This window comes from Phyllostomus hastatus, unplaced genomic scaffold (assembly GCF_019186645.2).
Source record: "Phyllostomus hastatus isolate PE091 unplaced genomic scaffold, TTU_PhHast_1.1 phas_scaffold_200, whole genome shotgun sequence".
NCBI classification, from domain to species: domain Eukaryota; kingdom Metazoa; phylum Chordata; class Mammalia; order Chiroptera; family Phyllostomidae; genus Phyllostomus; species Phyllostomus hastatus.
Genome location: NW_025334016.1, coordinates 1,937,533 through 1,943,926, shown reverse-complemented (window position 1 = coordinate 1,943,926; position 6,394 = coordinate 1,937,533). Strand labels below are relative to the sequence as shown.

General features: G+C 45.0%; 1 pseudogene; it reads left to right on the top strand.

Moving 5' to 3' along the window:
* The first annotated feature begins 2,288 nt into the window (after positions 1-2,288).
* LOC123832680 lies at positions 2,289-2,891 on the top strand (annotated as a pseudogene).
* The last annotated feature ends 3,503 nt before the right edge of the window (positions 2,892-6,394 follow it).

The following is a 6,394-nucleotide window of genomic DNA, read 5'->3' as shown; positions in this document are numbered from 1 at the left end:
CACGCAGGCGCAGGCGCTGTAACTCGGGGGACCTGCCCCCAGTCACATCTTGGTGGGGAAGTTACTTCCATTCCCCTGGCTCAGGGCCTGGCCACAGCTATTTAACATATCTAAGCAACCAGCCAAAGGCTATAGATATGTTAAATGACCACACCAGAGGTTAGCTGTAAGGCTGTTGCTATGCAAAACAGCTCTCAATGGCCCTGCTCCATTTGTCCCTTCCCTCAGCCCCCACCTGGGGGGTGGGGGTTAAGACATCTTAAAATCTCCTGGATACCTTGAGTTCTGGACCCCATTTTAAATGCCCATTTGGGGTCCCCCCTCTTGGCTGCACCCTGTAACACTTTGACAGATTAATGGATAAAAAATGTGATGTAAGGATATAGATACATAAAATGTACCATTTATGTGTGATATTTAAAACTGTCTCTTAATTCCTATACCTTCTACATAAGATAGGAAGGCTACAGGAGGCTAAAGTCAGAAAAATGCCCTTCCCCAAATTGGGATAAGGCTCTGGTCAAGTCTTTTTCCTTGAGGAGTAGTCCTTTCTCATAAGGAATGCTCTGGGAATATTTTACAATGGTTACTTTTCTGCTCCCCTTCCAGAGTCATGAAAAGATCTCTCTTTAGTCTTCACTGTGAGAACTTAGTGGGATTCCTATAGGTAAGACCAGGAAAGTGGGTAGGAGGGGTAGGGGTTAAGACCATGGTTCCCAGGTGAGTGTGGACTGTCTCACAGACCTCAACAATTTTTCAGTACTAAAATTTAAGTTTTTCTACAAGTCTGTGGCTTTAGTGTCTTCCACTCCAGGAAAGCAAATCTTAGTTGTCACTCTCTGGATATCAATGTGGCAGCAGTTTGCACGGTGACCTTAATTCTCTGATGAGTTCAAGAAAAGTCATTAATTTTCATCTCATTTAGCTGTTTTGTAGATTTAAGGACAGGAATGATGAAGTCAAGTTCTTTACATGTTAGAGCTGAAAGTGGAAGTCCCTCTCAAAGTACGGATTTGTATTTGGAGTACCTACCTAGTCATCTCTTCACTTTCAAAGATTCATTGAATTAAAAAATTTGTTGAACTTTAGGTCATTTTTTTCTAGCAGATGCCATTTAAATGACATGCATTGCCTCACCTTTAAAAAAGTAATGTATATTCTGAATTACTGTGTAGTCAAAGTCAGTAAGGCTGCTTAGTTTCATACATGTCTAAATAGAAATTCAACTCTCCTGATCTGTCTAGAGAAAAAGCTAAGATGGGAATGGGTGAAGAAGGTGAAGGGATTAAGAAGTATAAATAGGTAGTTACAGAAGAGTTATGGGAATGTAACATATAGCCCAGGGAATAGAGTAGCCTAAGAATTTATATGCATGACCCATGGACATGGACAACAGTGTGGGAACTACCTGAGCAAGTGTGGGGGAGTCTGGGTAGAAGGGGGCAAAAGGGGAAAATTGGGACAACTGTAATGGAATAAATAATAAAATATAATGTAAATTAAAAAAGATAAAACCAGAAAAACATATTCAACTCTCCCAATTGATAAGAATTAGATGTTAATATTCACCAAATAATGGAGTAAAGAAAAATGGTTCTTGCTTCCGTAAAGTACTTACAGCTCCATAAGCCTGTAATAGTGTACCTGAAAGAAAAACAAACTGGTGACCCTTAAGTCACTTGCACTCATTCTGCTGATGCACTTTAAAGGACTCGAGGACAAAATCAAAGGGGATGTGGAATCAAGAGTGGTAAGTGGGGATGACTGGGGTAGGGAGAGGGGGGAAGAAAAATGGAGACAACTGTACTTGAACAACAATAAAAATGTTTAAAAAATGACACAGAGAAAAATACAAATTTGTAGGTGATAGTATTTTGATGTATTCAATCACATTTAAAGGATATATTAGCTCAAAATAAACGTTATTTATGTCATATGGATTCTTGAATGTTATGACAAAGCATATTAGTGCTCAATGTCACTATGAAACAAATTGTATTCCCCCAAAATCCACATAGTGAAGCCCTAACCACCACTGTGACTGCATTTGAAGATAAGGCTTTTGTAAGTAAAGTTAAATGAGATCATAAAGGTAAGGTCCTAATCTGACATGATTGGTGGTCTGATAAGAAGAGGAAGAGGGAGTGCTTGCCCAGCACTCGGGGCTCAGCAGCAGGTGCCTTGCTGGGACGACTAGAGCAGTGCAGTGGCACATGTTTCCCAACAGCCACATGAGCCACCCTGCACCAGGTAAGGGGTGTGCGTAAGGGCCTGAGACCATGGGCCCCATGTCCACAGAGCTGAGGACCAAGCTGAGCCTCCCATGAGGCCCTGCTGGGGTTGTGCAGGCTGGCTTCCATGAGTGCCAGGATGTGGACACCACTGCCCACTTCAGCTTCCGCCGGATTCTTCTGGAGCACACAGTGTCAGCTGAGTATATCTCCTGCCACCTGATTAGGACACCAAGCGCTAGCCTCACGTGGCATAACTCACTCAGCCAGAGGGCAGCTGGCTGGTCAAGCTCCTTCAGCTGCCTGGCACAGAGGTTCCCCCAGGGCCAGCTGTACTCTGACCACTGTGGCTATACCACAAGAATGCCTCACTGGGTGGCCTGACAAGGATGAGCCTTGTGGTCCTGTGGAGTCACCAGGATGTGCGCAAGAAGCACTGTCCCCACATCTTCCTCATCTATCTGGAGGCTCCCTCCCAGCACACCATCACTTGCTGGGCATTGTTGCAGATGAATGCAGAGAAGCTGAAATGGATAGGGCTGGTACAGGAGGCCCAGCAGCAGGAGGGGATGAGGCATGTGCTGCACTTGCAGGTGCAGCCTGCAGCTGCTCAGCCAAGCTTCCTTTGGAAATGTGTCCTACTTGCTGCCTGAGGCTTGAACCCCAGACCCCAGCACCATGATGGAAGTCTGCAGCAAAGACAAGGTAGAACAGGCCACATAGCCCCTCTCAGACCCTGGGACCAGGATTGCCACCTCCAGCCACCTCTGGTTGTGCACTCTGGACCATGCTTAGAACTAGATGGTTGGGGGCTGTTTGAATGTGGCCCCTCCTCCCAGGACCGGAGCCCAAGCCCAGCCCCTGGTGCTGCTGGCAGTATTAGGGGCAGCCACTTGGAGTCAGAGTAGGGTTTGGATGTTCCTCCAGACTCCCAGGGAGTATATATTTATATTCCTTTAACCCATATTGACATTCAGCCCCTGTGGAGGATGCCGGCCAGCAGTATCCATCTCAGCTGCGGATGTTCTTCAACACGCGAGAAAAACATACACAGAGACAACCAGGTCCTTTGGGGGAATAGGAACAGCAGGGCCACTCCTCACGTGGGGAGTGCCTTGGCCACCCTCTCTCCTGGAGGGCGCCATGGCCACTCCTCACGTGGGGAGTGCAAAGCTTGGCCACCCTCTCTGGTGGGGAGAGCATGCTGTTCCCCCTCCAGAGAGGCTTTTTATTGGTTTCATTTGAATAAGAATTCAGGTAAAAGCTCATTACTCATTGCCAGGAAGTAAGGATCAAACAATAGATAACAAGGAAGTCTGAGGGCCTATTTTGAGTCAGGGTCAAAGAGCTGTAAGACTTTGAGGAACAAACTCACTTCTTCCTTGGACCCTTATCATTCAACTGAGAGCATTCTAAACAAAGCAGGTTTCAGAGGATTTTTCATATTCTTTCTTAGGCCTGATCACCCAGGGAATCCGCCCTTTCCAGCACAGGGCAGCACCACCCTGTCATTGTTTCAGGCTTAGGTGGAGCAAGGGAAGTAAGGCAGCCAAGGGATAAGGAGATTTTCTCCCAGACGTTGAGGACTCAGGCTATGTCAAAGCCGAGGAGCGAGGGTCCCTCACCCCCTTTGGCTGTAGCCCCCAAAGTCCTTCTTTTGGGGGCCTCCCACGTGATCGTGCCTGTCTTAGGTCGTTCCCTTCTCAGGGAATCTTCCCCATCATTGGCTAACGGACCAAGCTTTGGGGTTCAGTTATGAATGAAGCAGCAGAAGCAGCGCTCCTACCAGGAAGATAAGCTTTTGTCTCCTTGCTGGTTTACGGTCCAAGGCCACTCCCTCAGCCTTAGCCTTGGTGGGGGTTACAGCTTCTGATACCAGGCAGGGCAGTTCCCAACAAGTCCCCATTGCTGGCTGAGTCATATGTCCTCTGAGCATCCCGTCCTTTCCCACTCTAAGAGGCCTGTCTGTCCACCCACTAGTCCAGTTCCACACCCTCACCCAGCACATAGACAGAGGTGGGATAAACTGCTGAGGCTCCCTTTGCCATGTACAAGTCCCGTGCCCCTGCCCAGGCCCAATCCCCACACAGGTGTTGGCCATCAACATCTGCCATTTCAGTACCTTCACTCATACTTTGTGAGACCCTCACCACACCTGAACCTATTCATGGAACTGAAGAGAGGCACATTTGAGGGCATCTAACCAATGTGGAACAATAAGGACCCACTCCCAGCATCCAGAAGAGGGCTCAGCTGTGCCCAGAGCTGGCTTTGGGACAGGCAGTTGGTTGTAATGGATCCTGAGTGGAATGTGGACAACTAGCCTGGTGCCCCACCCCAACCCATATGCCTCCTCATGGGAAGGCCACTTGTCCTGTCTGGCTGCCCTGAGTGTCCCTGCCCATCTTGTGCCATTGTGTTGTCCTTTCCAGGGGGCCCTTCCCATCTCTGCCCCCTTCTCTCTCTTTTCTCATGCCCCTCTACCCCCACCCAAGCTCCTGTCTTGTCTTCCTTGTTTTGCATTCACTTTTTTTACATTTTGATAAAAAAAAGAACAGAAAGAAACCTGGTTCTCAAGTGCCCCTCTCCAGAGGAGAAAGAAAGAAAGAAAGAAAAGGAAAGAAAGAAGAAAGAAAGAAAGAAAGAAAGAAAGAAAGAAAGAAAGAAAGAAAGAAAGAAAAAGAAAGAGAAAAGAAATCTCTATCTCTGTCTACATGCACACACTAAGGAAATGTCAGGGGGGGACACAGAGAAAAGGTGGTCACCTGTAACCCAAGGAGACAACACTCACCAGAAAACAGCTTTGTGGCACTGTGACCTTGGATTTTCAGTATTGAGATCTGTGAAAAATAAATTCCTATTGGTTAAGCAACCAGTCTATGGTATTTTGTTATGGCAGCCTGAGGTGACAGACACAAGTGTATATGACTTTGAAACCCTGTGCAATTCTAGCTCTGCCTCAGGCTTTGGTCTCATGTGACAGACACCATGATGAGAAAGACCAGATGTTATCCAGGTCATTTGAACATGTGAATACTTCCTGAATATGTCCAAATGATTTTGGTCCAGAAATGACAATCTAGTGTCCACAAAATCATAATTCACTGAAAAAAGAAACTTCTCAATATAAATTAGCTTCAAATTCATGTTCCCTTCTGTCATTCCAGTTTGTATCTTTGCAAGATAGAATTTCTATTTATTATGAACAATAGACATTCGAGAAAATTGGGAAATACTTTGGAAATCATGGAATACTGCATTCTATCTCCAACCCTGACATTAAGGGGCTAAAGTACTTCTGGAACATTGTTCTAACACTCTGAGCCTCAGATTGGTTTAAGATGAAGACTAAAGGCAAGTTATCACATACATAGAATAATATAATTGTATGTAATTTGTTTAAATTATAAAATATATATATACACACAAAATATATATATTTACATTCATGTCATATACTATTCATTACGTAACATAGGATATATATATATATATATATATATATACACACACACACACACACGACTGAATAGTGGTTTATATATATAGTGTGTGTGTGTATATATATATACACACATACATATATGGTCTGTCCAGAAGGTATCCAGACATGTCATATGAAAAATAGAAACATTTACTGAAGAAGATATAAGATACAAGAAACATTGTACATAGGACAATGAAGCCTCAGTCCCCTTCAAAGTAGGCACCTTGGGACCTCACATAGTTTTTCCAATCACTATCAGCTGCCTTGCTGTATTTCACTGAATTTCATGGACAGTCTGAAATCTCTTCCCTTTCAAAGGTGATTTTCATTTGGGGAAAAGCCATAAATTGCACGGCACCAAATCTGGGCTATAGGGGGCTGAATCACCTGGGTAACTTGATGTTTCACAAAAAAACTCTTCATAAGAAGTAATGCATGAGTGGGTGGACTGTTGTGATGAAGCTGCCAATCACCAGTTGTCCATAGCTGCAGCCTTCTGCATCATCCCAATAGTTCCCACGGAGGAATGTTCAAGCTTCACGCAAAATTTCATGCAGATCCATTGCTCTACTCACTCAGTCAGTTTGAGTGAGACAGCCACACAGTACACGTGCTCACACAAAGGTATCTACTGTCCCCACTGACTAGTACAGTGAAGTCATCTTTGTTCATGCAT